Source organism: Myodes glareolus, chromosome 25 (assembly GCF_982192425.1).
Source record: "Myodes glareolus chromosome 25, mMyoGla1.1, whole genome shotgun sequence".
In the NCBI taxonomy this organism is placed as follows: domain Eukaryota; kingdom Metazoa; phylum Chordata; class Mammalia; order Rodentia; family Cricetidae; genus Myodes; species Myodes glareolus.
This window is the reverse complement of record NC_142050.1, coordinates 30,961,579-30,979,962: the sequence shown is the minus strand read 5'-3', so window position 1 is coordinate 30,979,962 and position 18,384 is coordinate 30,961,579. Positions and strand designations below refer to the sequence as shown.

At 43.7% G+C, this 18,384-nt stretch overlaps 1 long non-coding RNA gene across 1 annotated transcript; it reads left to right on the top strand.

The window, feature by feature from the left end:
* Positions 1-7,097: 7,097 nt before the first annotated feature.
* LOC146889463 (uncharacterized) lies at positions 7,098-17,749 on the top strand. The gene is made up of 3 exons (XR_014999922.2): positions 7,098-7,500; positions 8,484-8,628; positions 15,491-17,749. It is a non-coding gene; the product is annotated as an uncharacterized LOC146889463 (long non-coding RNA).
* The last annotated feature ends 635 nt before the right edge of the window (positions 17,750-18,384 follow it).

Sequence of the window (18,384 nt, the reverse complement as noted above, 5' to 3'; positions counted from 1 at the left end):
ACGCGAGATAAGTACTCACCAGTTGAACTGCATCCCTAGTTTCAGTTCCTGTTTTCTTAGATGGAAGATTCCCATGGCCTGTGTAGATGGGAATTTGTTCTGAAAAACTTATTAGGCCACTCCATTATTATTTAGACAATGACAAATGTAGTCACACAGACATAGAGGTGTAGAGGTCTTTCACTCAATGAGCTCTCTTGATGCAATGGAAGGAGGCAAAAAACAGGTGTGTGGCTTAACACAACATATTGTTTTACAATAAGCAGGAGTACTGGAAGGGCACCAACCAGTTCTGTGGTCATTTCTTAGCATGTCAAGTATTATGAATGTAACTGTATATGTTATTCTTCTGTGTGGCTGGTATAGAAGAACACCTGCAACATAGTAGGTTCACTTGGACCAGCCTCACCATGCGCACATGAGCAATGCATTGTGCTACAACATTGGGGTGCCACTATACTATTAGTTGATAGGGATTTTCCAGCCCTGCTATGGTCTTCTGAGGATGCTGTGGGTGGAGCATGTCTTTGTTGTTTGCAGTATTATCCAGCACATGACTGTCTGGACTCTGGGAGATTTCCTGGCCTCATGAATGTCTGCCTCCATCCCATCTATTCACAGGCAGCCACTCAAAATCTCTCTTCATCATTTTCTTCTCTCGTGCCATTACTGTGATTCTAAATTTTGATTCAAGGCCTCACGCTGGCTTTTAAAAGTCTAGTCCTTCCTTATCTGTCTGAAACACTCTGTCCCTGAATTCCAGCAAGCACCCTATGCCATCCTCTGTCTGGTTTACTTTCTGATGCTGAGTCACATTGCTTACTGTTGTAAAAGGAGCGACGGGGCCACTTCCCACCACCCAGCTCCCGGCTAGCTTTGCCTGAAATAATTACATGGAAACTGTATTCTTTTAAACACTGCCTGGCCCATTATCTCCAGCCCCTTATTGGCTAACTCTCACATATTAGTTTAACCCATCTCCATTAATGTGTATCGCCACTTGACTGTGGCTTACCAGCATGAGTCTAACCAGCGTCCATCTTGGAGAGGAGAGCCACGGCGTCTGCCTGACTCTGCTTTCTTTCTCTCAGAATTCTGTTCTGTCTACTCCACCTATCTAAATCCTGCCCTATCAAAAAGCCAAGGCAGTTCCTTTATTTAACCACTGAAAGTAACACATAGACAGATGACCCTCCTACACCAGTTTACTGTGTAGTTGTCATTGTCACCTTACGTGTACTCTGACTGCTCCCCTCCCACCCCCATAACCTATCCAGATATTAATGAAGAAAAAGACAGTTGTCTTTCTGACACAGTTGCTCATCCTCAAATATTAATGTCATCCTCACAAACTCCAATGATTGTAACTTAGGGTCCCCTAGTCATGAGTCCTCATTGTCAGAGAGGCAGAAAGGAAACCTGGTCTCAAATTTTAATCCGCAAGTTTCCTAAACCAGTCACACAGGCCCCTCTTTTCCATTACTCTTAAATCCATCTTAATTCTTTCTTATAGCTTCCATCATCTATGAAATTACCTTACTTATGCACTACAACTGCCCATCCATCCATCCCCACTGCTCTGTTGAGTCCTACTGTGTCCTGTAGTCTCCTCTAATATTGCCTTCCTCAGCTCCTTGCCAGCACATGCTGTGATCAGAAAGGAGTCATTGACTCCAGATTGACAGCTGGGAAAACAGCATAAGACCAAACTAGGTCCTCTGAATATGGGTGACAGTTATGTGGCGTGGGCAGTTTGTGGGGTCACTAGCCGTGGAACCAGTATTTATCCTTAGTGCATGAACTGGCTCTTTGGAGCCCATTCCCTACTGAGGGATACCTTACTCCGCCTAGATACAGGGGGGAAGATCTTGGTCCTGCCCCAAGTGAAATGACAGACTATGTTGACATCCCACTCCGTAGAGTGGATGGGCCATGGCATGGGAGAAGGTAGGGCGAAGGGGAGGAAAGGAGAGAGAAGGAACTGGGATTGGTGAGTGGATGAATGAACCTGTGTCCCAAAGCCTTCTTCTGCCAGGCTAGCTTGTGTGGCTTTCTCATTCTCCTGCCTGATATTTCATATCACAAATTTAACTTCTGGGATAAATATTTTATATATATAAAATCAGTGTTCCAAAATTGTTTCCACTTACACATGTATCTTACTTCTGCACCCACACACGGTTCTGGTGGGTGAGAGTCAAAACTTAAATATGGAGATCTTTGGTTTTAGAATACGACAGAACTAGATGCAACCTCCACTCGGTAGCTGGGTGAATTTCAACAAGTTATTCTTTCTTTCTAAACCTCAAGAAAAAAACGGAAAACAATCTTTTCCTTAGAGAGCTGGTGGGAAGATTTAATGAGATAATTGTGACAAATGTTTGCTAAGTATTGTAGACATAATCAGTCATTAAGCTAAGACACTTTTAATATAAAAAATACCTTTAGTAAATATGATGCCTATATAACATCCATATTTTTAATATTTGTTTATTTATTTGGTTTTTTGAGACAAGGTTTCCATGAGTAGCCCTGACTGTTCTGGAACTCACTCTGTAGACCAGGGAGGCTTTGAACTCTGAGATCCACCTCCTCTGCCTCCCAAGTGCTGGGATTAGAGGTGAACACCACCACCACCCGGCTGAGTTATTTTATTTTTCCTTATGTAATATGTGTGCTTATGTATTGGAGGAGGTATGCGCACATGAACACAAGTGTCCACAGAGGTCAGTGAGCGGCATCAGATCCTCTGGAGAGAGGGTTACGGGAAGTTGTGAGCCACTCAAGATAGGTGCTGGGAACAGAACTCAGGTCCTCTACAGGAGCAGTGTACAGCCTTAACTGCAGAGCCCCTCTCTAACCTATGTAGTAAATGTCTTTTAATAGATGTAGTCAGTTGTTTTTTGCTCATAAATCTTTTTTCTTTGGGGGACCCACCATCCAGCTCCCAAGTAAATATACACAGAAGATTATTATTATTTACAAACACCAGACTTTTCGTGGCTTATTTCTAGCCAGCTCTCCTTAACTTAAATTATTCTATCTTTGCATCTAGGCTTTTATACTTCTCTATTTCTGTATACTCTGAGGGTAGCTGGGTGGCTGGGTGGCTGGGGTGGTTGACCCCTAGTGTCCTCCTCTCCTTGTTCTCTGGCTCCTCCTTCTCTCTTCCCAGAGTTCTCCTCCTATTTATTCTGCCTGCCAGCCCCATCTATCCTTGCTCCTGCCTCGCTATTGGCCGTTCAGCTCTTCATTAGACCATTCAGGTGTTGCAGACAGGCAAAGTAGCACAGCATCACAGAGTTAAACACACGCAGCAGAAAGGACTGTAACACATCTTGGTAGCGTTAAGCAAATATTCCACAGCATGAACAAATGTAACACATCTTAAATAGTCTACCACAAATGGATATTGCAAATTACATATTATTAAACTATAGTGAACTTAAACTTTTGTTATGTTTATTGTGTGGGCTTGTGTGTGGGCACGCATGCACATGCCACATCACACATGTGGAGGCAGAGGACAACTGGCTGGAACCGGTTCTCTCCTTCTGTCTTTGTGGGTCCAGGGGATCAAACTAAGATCACCAGACTTGGCAGCAAGTGCCTTTACTCGCTTAGCCATTTCACTGGCCCTATCAGCATAGCTTTTAAAAAAAAGAGCTTCTTTTTTGATTCTTTGGGAGTTTCACATCATGCACCCCAATTCCACTAACCTCCTGGTTCTCCCATATCTCCCCTTCCCCCCTGCATCACAGAAGAAAACAAAACAAAGTAAGCAAGCAGGCAAGCAAACAAAAACAAGAACAACAACAACAACAAAAAAAAAAACCAAACAACAGCAAAACTCTTTGCCTCTCCTTCTTTCCTGCCTCTATAACACCTCTTTATTCATCCTAATGGCTTTGGGGACCTTGGTGTGTCATATAGTATATCCTTTTGTCTTATCAACATTGCTAGTAAATGTTCATTGCAATGAGTCACTGATCTGGTTCAAGGCCTCCGGTTTCCGGCACACCATCATCACTGAATCCTCACTGGACCTCCTCCAGGATATCCTGTGGCTGACGAAGTCTTTAGATCCTGTGGGTATTGGGCTTTAGTTCCAGTCTCTTCACAAGCTCCAGCAGGTCCTAGATGTGGTAGATGTTAGGGTGGGCCAAAGCAAGGCCCAGCTCTGAGCCTGGGCGGTAGCTGAACTGGTCAGTCCAGGCCCCTGGAGCCATCACCTCAGGCAAGGAGGCGGAGTCAGCTCCCCTATGCCCATGCCCTCAGTGTTGGTCCCCCCATGTCTGTGGTGAGGGGTGGACCCATCTTTCCTGAGTGTAAGGGCCAGCTCTCCAGTGAGGGTCAGGGCCAGTTCTTTTGCTATAGTGTCCAATGAGAGGCCAGGCCCGCTTTCCCAGGGTATGCAAAGGGCAGGGCTAGCTCAGTACGGCCCTCTGATTTCATCTCACATGGTTCCTAAGGCCCGCTGAGGTGACACGGGCCAACTGCAGCTTCACTACAGACCCAGACGTGGCCCTGGGTAGCAGCCTGGGCCCGGATGGACATCCTGGCTCTGGATGGAAGCACTGGCCACTCAGATTGGATGGTTCTGGTGCCTGGATGACTGCCTGACACCAAGGCCTCGGGTTGTAGTTCTAACCTTGGGTTTTTGTGTGACTTTTGGTGGCAATATGGGACGTGGACTTCAGCACAGACCCAGACATGGTCCTCACCAGCGACAGGGTCTGGATGTCACCAGTGCCCCAGGTGGCAGTGCAGGCCGCTAAGATAGGCACAGGTTCCAGGGGCAACATTATAGCTTTTAAAAGAAAATAGTATAGCAGCCATATGTCCACCATTCAGAATTAACATCTTTGAACATCCTGCCATCTTCTCAGCTTCTATTAAAATAAAGTGCATAAAGTATTAGAACATAGACAGGTATGACGATGGTGTTTATTCCGTACAGAAATACTGCTTGAGGTTAACAGCCATGTGATCTATTTTTGCCCATCCCTGCCATCAGCCACTCCACTCTTCCTTGAAGGTCTAGGTGTTTTGGGGATATGTGTTACATTTTGTGGGAATGATGGTTGATTCACACTGCAGACATCCAACCGAAAGCTGATAAGACACTGCCTGATTGTCAAAGGTGGGAGAAATCCATGGTGTTTACAGATCATGCAGGAAAGATTTGTATCAAGTCTTTCATGCTGTGACAAGATCTCAGAGAACTGGTACAGCTCCGAAAGACATCAAACATGAGTGAGACTCATTTCTACTCCATGTAGACCGTATCCAGCCAGGTAAGGATTCCAGTGGAAAAGACATGGTGTCCAAGAGTTGTCCGTGCAATGGAAACCGAGTCAGCTCAGGGAGTCTCACACCTAGGCACGGAGAACTGTGGCAGGGGGGTTGCCACCCAGAGTGATGGCTTTGAACATACCTCACACAAAACAGAAGTTAGGAAAGCCAGGAGCCACACATGGTGGTTGTTACTCAGCTGCATAGCATGTCACAAGGCCTCCTTTGGGCTCAGACTTCTCACCTGTCTGTCAAATAGCCAGATCAGAACATTGATCTCCCAGAGCTCATTGCTTCTTAGCTGAGGCCCTGTAGCTACACGATATAAACACAATATCTGGTAACTTAGTACAACATGTTTTCCTTGCCTCACAGTTTCTATGTATGACCAACCCAGGAAAGCCTGGACTGGGTGCACAGACTTGAGTCTCAAGGCTCTGGTCAAGGTAAGGTTACTGCCATCTCAAAGTTAGCAGTTATTCTGCTCCCAAACAGTCCAGTGGCTATGGCAGTCTCAGACCCTTGCTGGCTATTGTCTGAAGACTTCATTTCCCTCGTTTCTATTTTTAAGTTGGCGTAGGGTTCACCATGACATTTCACACATAGATGGCATCATAGTTTTCTCAAATTCACCTCCTACAAAGCCTTGTCCACTCTACACTACTCCATGGGCTCCGTTCCTCCCTCCAAACAAGCTGTCTTGTGCTATCACACACACACACAGACACACACAGACACACACACACGCACACACACACACACACACACACACGTTTAGATTTGACACATAAAAGAGAACATGATGCTTGTCTGTCTCCCCTCCCCCAATATTCTTGGATCTCTTTCTCTCCTTCCCCTCTACTTTTACAGAGACAAAAATCAGTTCCTTGCCATATGGTCTTCTCCATAGAGATGATCCCAACATGAAAGCTGGCTGCCTTCAGAGAAGAGAAGGGAAAAGAGCAGATGGGGAAAGCAAAGGTAGGACAAAGAGAATTGCTGAGAAGACAAGGGAGGGGAGAGACAGAAAAGGGAAAGGAAAGAAGGGGAGGAGAGGGGAAAGGAAGGAAGGGAAAAAGAGGAGAGACCAGGGTAGAAATCACTGCCTTTTCTCTAAGATAATCTTATAAGTGACATTCCTTTACTTCTGCTTTATTCTTAGAAAGGAGTGAATGTATTCTATCTCCACTCTAACGGAGGAGATTATACTAGGGTGTGGATTTCAAAATCCCCACTATGAAAGTAGAAATGGAAACAAAGCTGGACAGAGACACAAGACAGAAAATAATTGCCTCTTGGGGCCCTGGATAGAAACACGGCAAGGCGGTCAATTCTTCCTAGTTTGTCTGAGACTCTTCTTTTTGATACTGAACATCCTACATGCCAAGAAATCCCTGTCTCGGCACACTAGGATGCTTGATTGCCATCTGGGTGTTCTGGCTGCAGCCAGGTCTCTCCCGTGAGTACTCTGTCCACACTATGAGGTTCCCTGCAGAGGAAGAATTGCTTCCATCGGCAAAGCGCCACACAGACGGACTTACGCCACCCATGGACTGGGGTCTGTGATGAGCTGGGTCACACAAGACTTCCTGGTGAGCAGTGTGCTCTTCACTTGGCAGCTTCTGCCCTTTCCCAGGAAGATCTTCTTGCAACATTAGTCTACAGTTTATTATGTCACGCAGGACATTGTGGCTAATGCCACTTTGGCTGGCACTGAGGCTGGTGGATATTGGCACGCTGCCCTGCAGAAAGGGCACCATGCCATTGTGACAGATGGACTCATGTGTTGGCATGTTGTACAATCAACAGGTCTAGCAAATATGAAAGTGGCAGTCTAGAAAGGGATTTTGAAAGCCCACATTGGATGCTAGGACATTTAGGGGTCTTGTGCAGGTAGCTCTGAGTGTCTAAAGCCTTAAGATGAATTTTGTGAAAATGAGACTGAGAAGCAACATCTTTTCGAAGGTCTGTGCAATAGAATTTGGTATGAAAGAAAAGTTCCACCTACTAATGTCTTGTTTTTTTTTTCTCTTTCTCTTAGTGGCAACAAATGCCCAGACAGAAGTCCATCTTCCCGCCGTCAGCATAATGTCTCCTGCAGAGCTGAGGGAGGGAAGAGGAATGTCCTCCAGATCGCATTCTCCGTTTAGTCTTCTGCGTGAGCGTGACTGAAATCTGGTGTCAAGCTAATAGGAAACTCACTGGGTAAAAATCCTTTGAGAATCATTTTGATTAAAAAGAAAGATATCATACATTACTACCTTTTTCCTTTCACCTATGAGTCAGCCTTGATCCACTCAAACATAACTCAATTTACCATTGTGGCTATGTTTCCCTACACTTTCCTTGGAAACCTTGAGAAAAAAAAAGCATTCTCAGTGAAGAAATATTTATACTTGGAATAGAAAAGGGATGCTTTTGAGTTTCAATGCTTTGTTTTCTTAGAAACAGGAGAGGAATGGGGGGCGGGGGAAGTGGCAAGCAGTGCATAGATTGACGTGATGTCCTCATAGCTCGTAGTTCATGATGTGTTCATACTTCCAGGGAATCCATTGTCTGGAGGTTGATATTTCCTGAGTGTCTGGGGGAATGGGGATGGGGGTGGAAGAAACATTGATTCCAAATGGCAACCACTAGAAGCTGTGGGGTTGGGAAGGATAACAGAATCTCCAGGAAAAAAAAAAACAGTGTAGTTTTACTGCAACTAATAATACCTTCATTACTGCTTTTTCATCAATAACCACATTCTGCAGAGGAGGTGACATCACTCTACTTATGAGATCAGGAAAGGATGATCTGACCATGGGCATGCCTAGTCAGGGCGCTTCTAGTCAGGGCATGTCTGGTCAGGATATTCTATTTGTTTTTTTTTGTTGTTGTTTTTTTTTTTTAAGACTAGGTCCCACTATACAGACCAGGCTGGCGGAGATCTCACTACACAGCCCAGGCTGTCCTTGAACACATAATCTTCCTGCCTTATTTGCCTCTAGAGCATTGAAATTACAGCTGGTAGCATCGTGTCCAACTTTAGCCAGGGTCTTAGCCCTTTGCCCAGAAGGCCAGAGCAAACATTGCTGTCCTTGGTGCCACCGTACCTCCACCCGCACTCAACACTTACGTGAATCACCCCCGTCACTTGTTGTGACAGAGAGGAACAGTGGCCATGTTCGGTTCTTCTCCCTCCTAAGGAAGATGGATGCCCAGGGAAGCTCTTTGCAGTGTTGCAAATTGAAGAAGCTTGAAGAAGCACGAGGTGAGCGGCTGTGGAGCACATCGGCGGGTTGCTGAGAAGAAATTCCAGGGGTTCTTTCTGAGATTTTGGTTACCTGTCAGGTTAGTGCTTTTCTCTGTCTCTTAATGAAAACTGGTGAAGTTTAAGCAACCAGTTGGTGCTTTGGAAGTGTTAGTTTACATTTAGTGTTTCTTTCTTTATTGCGATCACGTGTGTATATATGAGAGGGGGTGCTGTATGTGGCTGAGTACATATTTCACAACACACTTGAATGTCAGAGGACAATTTGTGGAGCTGGGTCTCTCTCTTCACATTTATGTGGGTTCTGAGGATCAAACTCACGCTACCAAGCTTACGCGACAAGTGTCTTTACCCTCTATGGAGACACATCGCTGGTGTTTGAGTTATTTTCATAGCTTATTATTGTGTTGTTTGGGAGGAGGGATGTAATAAAGTACCAATGTGACCTCAAAAAGGGTACCAAGAGCAAGCATAGAGTCTCCCACATGGAGGAACTAATCTCTTCACCCTGGTACGAAGGTTAAGTGGCTTCATGACTTGAAATATAAGATATAGACTGGATATGACAGTCACCAGGCACCCCAGAAATGGGGACATTCATTTATTTATGTTGAAGAGTCATTTAGGATGGAACCTTGGATGCTCCGACTTAAGAATGCACCTATATCAGTTACTTTTCTTAGTGCTGCGATAAGTTACCTAAAAAAAAAGAAAATTAAAAATCAGCTCAAGGGAAAAAGGGCTTAGCTTACAGTTTGAGAGGATACAGTTCGTAATGGGAAAGCAGTCTCAAACACAGGAGCAGGAGGTGGCAATCACACTGTGTCTGCATCCGGAAGCAGAGAGTGATGAATGCTGGTGTGTCCGTGGTTCTCGCCCTTCCTAATGTTTCAACTCTTTAGTACAATTCTCCATGCGGTGGCAGCCCCAACCACAAGATTGCTTTGTTGCTACTTTATAACTGTAATTCTGCTACTGTTTCGAATCATAATGCTAATTCTAATACGCTACCTCAGGGGGTCATGACCTACAGGTTGAGAGCCTCTGTTCCAGATCCTGCCAAGTTGTCAATTAGCACCTAGATAGGACAGTAGTATGATAGTTTGTCTTTGCATAGCATCTCTGAAGGACTGCTAACAGGGAGCCTGTTAGAAGCCTTTCCGACATGAGCAGTGACCTTGGTGTCCCTGGGTGAGGACTTGGGTGGCCTCTCAATGTTTTCCTGTGTGTTTACTCTTCCTTTTCCTAGTGATATATTTGTTGTAGATGAGAAAGAATGGTCTGCTCCCTCACCTCATCCAGTGGCTTTGGTGGCCCTTGCTAGCCCTTGTTAGCTCTTGTTAGACTGTCTCTTGCCACGTTTATGGAACTAACATGTTTGCCACCAAAACTTAAAACCTCAGTAGTGTTAACCCACACTTCCAAATCAAGCAGTTATGACACACTCACAACAGAACCTTGAAATGAGCCTTCAGAAACCAAGCCATGTGGTATATGCCTTTCATCTCAGCCCCTGGAATATGGAGGCAGGAGATTCAGGAGTTCAAGGTCATTCTCAGCTAGACAGCAATTTCAAAACCAGGCAGGAAGAGGTGAGATTGTGTCTTACTGTAAAATAACCCATTGTCCTGCTGCCAACTGGCCAGTGTGCTATTCCGTGGGGGATTCAGAGAAGCCGTGGTGTCCATGAGCTGGTAGCAAAGGATATGCATTCAGAGTCAACAATCTGTTCGCTACCAGTTCCCCACTGCAGATAGCTTGGCCCTGCAGGGACGATGCCCGGAAAAGAGAAGACAGACTCAGCATTGACTTGCTGATGTTGTCTGTCCCTCGTGGCCAGAGGCCAGCTCTGAATACCAGAGGGAAAATGGTCTCCCAAATGGCAGCAAAGCATCTGTGCCTACTGCAGCCAAGCCCTGCATTCCTTCCTTCTGCTTTTTGACTCATTGCAGGAATCTCATTATGAACTCATTTCATCTCTCCGGGGAGCGAGCTGATGAAAGACACTGTTAAAATTGTGTTTCAGTGTCTTGAACCTATTTAAAGCAGACTGCTGGGAGGTTATTATCATTTCTGTCATTAAAAGTGGAAACAATGCTAACAACAATAATTTTTTTTTATTGAACACTCAAACCACAAACATTTCTTGAATAAGTGTGATGGATGTCATGCCCTGGCCCGAGCACTGTGGGAGTTCAAAGAAGCTCACTGCTTTGTCCTTGTCTCAACAAATGTGCATTGGAAACCCAGCGGACTGCTAACTAACCCTAGCAGAGCTGGGAAGGACTGAGGTGGCACAGCAGAGACACAGAAGAGCAAGGGTCTAACTGTGACCTTCCCATGTACTTACTGCGTACTTTTGCAGCGAGGGGTGTAACCTTGGTGATCTCATCGGTCGAGTGACAGCTTGGTCTTGTTTTATCTACGCCATCTAGTCCACAAATAGTGAGCAGATGTGTGTCAAGCAACTTGTGGCAGGTGGAGAAAGAAAGTAATATACATTGTAGCAAAATCAGGAGTTAAGTTAACGGATAATTACAGTCTCACATGCAAAGTAATAAATATAGAAGAACTTTATTTGCCCAGTGTTTTCATGCAGTCGCTAAATACCTACTATGGGCAATGTAGTCTTTGTGAACAAAATACATGGAAATTGTCTACCTTTATAAATCCTATTTCCTCATAAAGGGAAGACAGAATTAAATGATAATTGAAACAAAACGGAGAGGAGATGTAGGAGATGGCTAGGTGGTAAAGTACTTGGCACATAAGCATTGGGACCTGAGTGGATGGCAGGAGAATTGTCTGTATTCTGTCAATCATGTTTTAAATAAATGCTGATTGGCCAGGCAGGAGGTGTAGACGGGAAAACAAGACAGGAAGTGGAAATGATGCAAGAAGAGCAGGAGAATTCTGGGGAGGAGGAAGTTGATTACTCACACTCCTGGCCAGATCACTGAAGCAGCAGGATGTGAGCTGCCCCACTGAAAAAGGTACTGAGCCACATGGCTAACATAGATCAGAATAATGAGTTAAACAAGATGTGAGAGTTAGCCAGTAAGAAGCCTGACCTAACGGGCCAATCAGCATTATAACTTACGGAGTCCTCTATGTCATTTACTTTGGGACTAAACAGCCTCGGGGGGCCACGCAGGACAGAAAACCCCAACAAGCTGGCTGTGGAGTACAGGGCGGGAAAGAAACCCCAACAAACAAACAAGCCAGCCCCCATTATGTTACAGAATGGCGCACCCAACGTGGATAACTGAATCCACAGAAAGCCTGGGAACGCTTGGGAAAGATTAGAGTAAAGCATTTCAGTTTTCAGCCCTAGCAGGAAAAAAGCTGCGCTGTTTTAAAATGCTGACTTTCTGGGCCCTCCTGCCAGGGAAAACTCTTGACTCTTTCAAGCAGGCAGTCCTGACTATGGAAACACTGTTGCAACTTGCTTCCTGGCAAGGGCCTTGAAACGCCTTAAGATCTTTTGAGTGTTGTCTTCTCCATATTCCTTAACAAATTAAAGACCCATGTGGTCAGAAAAAGAGAGATATACAGTAAAGAGAGATTCAAAGAGGAAGAAAACCTCGAAATGGTTTACAATGTGTTAAAAATATATGCAGGCTTTAAAAAAAAAGGTTTAAAACCTTAAAATTAAAAAAAAAAAAGAAAGAGAGTAGTTGGGTGTGGTGGTACATACCTTTAATCCCAGCATAGGGGAGGCAGAGACAGACGGATCTCTGGGAGTTAAAGGATAGCCTGTTCTACAGAGGGAGTTCCAGGACAAAGATATGCAGAGAACCTGTCTCAAAAAGCCAAAAGTTAAAAAGCAAAAATAAAAGAAATAGAGGTTAAAATAAAGCCACATAAAGATAGAAAATACACGGAGAATCTTGATACTGTTTGGTATAATGCTCTCTTTAAATTGTTTAAATGCTGAGGAAGGAGCAACAGCTGCTAAAAGATATTTGCTTATAAATGCTGCAGAATCAATCCAAGATAGGTATTTTGAAAATACCTTGGCTTCAAAATTGAAGTCAAAAGGTATGTTACTTTGGAGAAGAGATTTTGCTTTTGTTTCCACAGAAAACGAGAGGCTCTGGATTTATTCAGAGTTAAGAAAAATCACCTTTGATCAAGGAAGGCCACCTGAAAAATCTCTGGTAGGAACAGATGGCCCAGATGTCTGAGTTCTTCATCCAGAACAGATTCAAGACTGCTGCCTGAGATGATCAAGACTCACAGGATACTTCAGTCAGGACTTGATTATAACTCTAAATTTTCTTTAGGTCCCCTTAAGATTATCAGCGCCCCCAACCAGCAGGAAGTAGGCTGGAATACTATGCCCACATTCCCAAAAAATTGACTATGAATATTTTCCTTTTTTTTTTCAGAAAAAAGAGGGGGAAGTGGTGCGGGAGAATTGTCTGTATTCTGTCAATCATGTTTTAAATAAACGCTGATTGGCCAGGCAGGAGGTGTAGGCAGGAAAACCAGACAGGAAGTGGAAATGATGCAAGGAGAGCAGGAGAATTCTGGGGAGGAGGAAGTTGATTCCTCCCACTCCTGCCAAGACCACCGAAGCAGCAGAATGTGAGCTGCCCCACTGAAAAAGGTACTGAGACACATGGCTAACATAGATCAGAATAATGGGTTAATCAAGATGTGAGAGTTAGCCAGTAAGAAGCCTGACCTAACGGGTCAATCAGCATTATAACTTACGGAGTCCTCTGTGTCATTTACTTTGGGACTAAACAACTTGGGGGCAGGGCGGGAAAGAAACCCCCAAACAAGCAGGCTCCCCTCATGTTACAGAAAGGAGATGTAGGAGATGGCTAGGTGGTAAAGTATTTGGCACATAAGCCTCGGTACCTGAGTGGATCCCCAGAGTTCACATAAAGTTGGATGTGGGATACATGTCTGTTAACCTGGTATTCCCACAGTGAGATGGTGGTGCAGGTGGGGTTCTAGACTTGTGGGCCAGGCAGCTTGGTATATTCGGCAGAGACCAACAAGAAAACCTGACTCAAACCAAGGAAACCTGTCTCAAACCAAAAAAAAAAAAAAAAAAAAAAAAAAAAAAAAAAAAAAAAAAAAAAAAGGTGAAGACTGAGGCCAAGACTGTCTTTTGACTTCCAAATGGGTGCCATGGCATGGGTGCACTTGCTCACATACATGCACACACTCGTGTGTGAACACCTACCATTCATATACACATCAAATACACACAAGGTGATTTTCTTTTGTTTAGCTTTCGATACAGAGTCTTTAGTCCTGGCTGTCTTGGAATTCATTATGTAGACCCAAGCTGGCCTGGAACCCACAGAGATCTGTCTGCCCCTGCTTCCCAATTTGTGTACCACCATGCCTGGCTACAAAACGATTTTTTAAAAATAGGGTATAAATTAATTAATCAGTTAATAAGGAACAAGGGAAATAGCTCAGTTGCTAAAATGCTTGCCATATGTAACATGAGGTCTGACTTGTTGGGGTTTCTGTCCCACCTGGTACCCCACAACCAGCAAGTCCCAAAGAAAATCACACAGAGATCTCCATAAGTTATAAAACTGATTGGCCCTTTAGCTCATTCTTCTTATTAACTAATTCTTACATCTTATGGTAACCCATAATTCTTGTCTGTGTTAGCCATATGGCTCAGTACCTTTTCCAGCGGGGGGCAGGTTACATCTTGCTTCTCTGTGGTCTGGGCAGGAATGGAGGAATGGGCTTCCTCCTTCTTAGCCTTCTCCTATTCTCATTGCCCTGCCTCTATTTCTTGTCTGGTTGACCCACCTATACTTCCTGCCTGGCCAATCAGTGTTTTATTAAAATATATGATTGACAGAATACAGATAATTCTCCCACACCACCCATACAATCAGGAGAACACCGATGAGGGCTTGATGCCCACGGAAGAAGCTGGGCCTGGTGGCACATGAGTGTAACCCCAGTACTAGAGGAAAAGAGGTAACTTACTGGAGCTGGCCGACAGCCACAGTACCTTAATTTCCAGCTTCAGGCCAGTGAAGAGCCCACCCCTACCCCTTTCTGATGGTTCAAATCATATTATGATGGGGGAAGGGTTAGTTAATTTTTAAAAAGTTCGCACTTCTTTTTCAGGTGCATAAATTAACCTACAGCCGGTTTAGAACATAGAACTGTATGCGTGTAGAAGTTATGTAAAGTTATGAGTGTGCTCTGGCTGTCAAGGATAGGGCAGAGTTGGGAGATCTGCATAATTTTATTAGGGCTCCACTCTGAAAAGTTATAAAAAACGTATTGTTACAAATAATTTCCTTTGAGTGCATGAATCAAGTCTTTTAAAGTGTTTTTTTTTTTGAAGGGCAAACTGAAAAAAATTATCTAAATAGGCTACTGCTTGAAAAAAAATTCTAGAGGGAGATAAGTGCAAATATTAAGCTGTTAGGTTATTTGCTATAGTTCTTTTCATAACAAGGAAAATTTAGAAATAATCTCCATGTCAAAAATGAAGGATTCATTTTTAAAAATTATAGTCCAGCCGCACAATGGAACAGTATGTGGTCACTAAAGATAATGTTTAGGGTTCCCCCTCCATTGAAGTAGAAATTCATATAATACAAAATCAACTATTTTAAAGTATGTCTCTTGATAGCATTTAGCACATTCATAATTTGTACAAATAATGCCTCAATCTATTCTGAACACAGCTTTATCAATTTAAAAGGCAACCCAAATCCATTAAACAGTTACTGCCTATTCCCTTCCTCTAGGCCCTAATTGTCACCTGTTTGTTTTCTGTCTTAGTGAGTTTACCTGCTGTAGATAATTCATAGAAACCATGCAATATGCCCAGCTTCTTTTACTTCTCTTAGTGTCTTGGGGGTATGTTCATATTGTGGCTTGTATGACTATACCATCTTGACTTTTCCTTCTGTCCTGTGCACATTTGTCTCCGTTTATCAGACTATTGTGAAGATTTATCAGCTCTCCCTCAACATCTACCAGCACATCGAACTCCTTCTCCCAATGCACTGCTCAACAAAGGACCCGCTGTCACAGAACCCTTCCTACACGCTTTCTAGGAATGAAGGTGGTAGCCAGCGACGATAGCAACAGCTCTTTGTGTGGGGGACATTACGAAAATGATGCTGGAAAAATATAGTCCCTATTAGTGGTTATTGTCTCTCAGCAGTGCTATTAGAGGTCATTTTAATTTTCCTATTTTTGCTTATTTGTGTTTTATTCAATAAATGTGTATTGATTTTTAAATGAGGAAATGTTATTTAAAAATAGATCACCATGTTGAATATTGATTGGAAATGATCTCTTCTTTAGAAACCCACTAAAGTGCTCACCTCAGCAGCACATGCTCCAAAATGAGAACGGTGCAAAGATGTGCATGGCCCTGGTGCAAAGATGTGCATGGCCCTGGTGCAAAGATGTTCATGGCCCTGGTGCAAAGGCGACATGCACTTTTGGGGACTGGGCCATATTTTTTGAACATACTAATAATGCAGAGTAAAGGAATTTAAAGATGAAAATTAAAAAGGTGTGGGAACAAAAAGATGGCTCCAAGATTAACCTCACATACTGCTCTTCTGGAGAGGCTGGTTCAGTTCTCAGAATCTACATCCTGGTGCTAATAGCCACCTCTAACTCCAGCTCCAGGGGATTCAGTGCCCCCTTTGGCCTCTACGCGTGCTGCATGCATGTGTGTGTCCCCCATACCCATACATGTAACTAAAAACAAAAGTAAATAATTTAAAGTGGAACTTAGAAGGCCAAAAGGATAGGAAATGAAGCAAGAATAAATAGACTTTAAGACATTTTTAGAAAACGGCAGGAAGCTAGAAGTGTGATAGACAATTAGCAGAGGAGACTAGCCCAGTTTCTCCCAGTAGTGGAGGAACTCTTCCTTCTCCATGGAGCCTGGGAAACCTTTAATAAAAGATAATTCTAACCCTGTGAGTCTTTACCGTGCTTAAATTATAAATCAAATGTGATACTAGGGCAAAGATATTTTCAGATTTGCAGTCACCCTGGGAGCAGGAGGAGCTGGTGCAGGAAGACAGTGGAGGATGTGTGCAGTGAGAAGTGGGTAGGAACCCAAAGGAAGAAGAGAGGGGCCATGAGAAAAGTCCACCTCGCTCAAGAGAGCAATAAAGGGTATTCCCAGTTGAGGGAATGATGTGAGAATTTGCACAGGGAGGGGCTCCAGGAGGCAAAACTCCACGAGAAAATGGGGCTGAAGTGTTAGAGAGAAGAGGGCACGATGAATGAATTGGAACCAATGTTGTTCAACATTTGAGAGTTAGTATGAAAACCACACACAGGAGGTCGCAGTATGGGGCCTGGCTATCGAACCCAAGAGAGCAATCTAAAATTGAAAATGGAGTCATCCATGTGTAAATCCCATGTCACCAAAAGGAAACCCAGATACTCTTGGTACTTTTAAGAAATCAGGAGAAAGATAACAGTCCAATTTTCTGTCAACAGACCAGCATCAATTGGCACAGCACTGAATGTCCTTCTGTGGTGATCCTTGTATAGACCTGGAGCAACTCACTGTTAACCAATCAGTCGCTTTCCTATCCGTTTGTCCCTCCCTTATAAGGAAAGTAAGCTTGAGATGTTGGACCACTGTTCAGTACTTCAGTTCGGGTTTCTTCAGTCAAACCTCTTCCGGAACACTTATTCCTACTCTATGGAATGAATACCTAATTGGAAATGAAAAGAAGATCACTTACGCTCTCTGAGCTAAGTTATTGCCTGTATGTTCTTTAACACTACTAATGAAAAGTTTCTAGAAAACTTGACAAATTGGCTACACAAGCAGCAAGCTACGTCATAGTGACCCGTGAACTGCTGAGTTCAGTAAGAACTGGGATTTGTGTATTCACTCTCTGGCTCTTTATTATGTTCTTACTATGTGTGTTATTATGGTTGCAATGGTGAATAGGTCTTTTCTTCTATGGGTTTGACATTCTAGTTGCATACAGGATGTGGAATGATTAAATTGGAGGTTTTTCCCCATGTTTTTTACTTTATAAACTGGGATGAATACAACTTTGTGGAATGCCATGCTTTTCTTTGTGGTAGTCTATAAAATAATACTTACTCTTAACATCTTGGTATTTTAATTTATTTTTATTCTGTATGTATGGGTGGTATGGGAGAATTGTCTGTATTCTGTCAATCATGTATTTTAATAAAACGCTGATTGGCCAGGCAGGAAGTAGAGGTGGGTCAACCAGACAGGAAGTAGAGGCGGGGCAATGAGAACAGGAATATTCTGGGAAGCAGGAAGCTCCCTCTGCCATTCCTGCCCAGATCACCGAAGAAGCAACATGTGAGCTGACAGCTGGAAAAGGTACCAAGCCATATGGCTAACATAGATCAGAATAATGGGTTAAGATAAGTCATAAGAACTAATAAGTAGCCAGAGCTAAGGGCCAGTCAGCTTTTTAACTTATAGAGATCTCTGTGTGATTGATTTTCTCTGGGACTTGCCGGCTGTGGGGTAGTGGGCGGGAACAGATACCCCAACAAGCCGGCCCTCACACTACATATGGGTGTTTTGCCTACATGTTCGTCTGTGCACCACATGTGTGCAATACCGTGGAGGCCAGAAGGGAACATCTGAGTCCCTGGAGCTGGAGTTACAGATGGTTGTTAGTTGCCACATTCTTGAGTCCTCTGGACTAGCAATTAGTGCTCTTAACCATTGAGCCATCTCTCTGGCCCCATAACACTTTTTCTTGATGCCTTCCTCTTGGTGGCAATCTTCAACTTGATGAACTATAGTTATTTATAAATCATAATGGTCACAGTAATATAAAAAGCATCAAGTGTTGCAT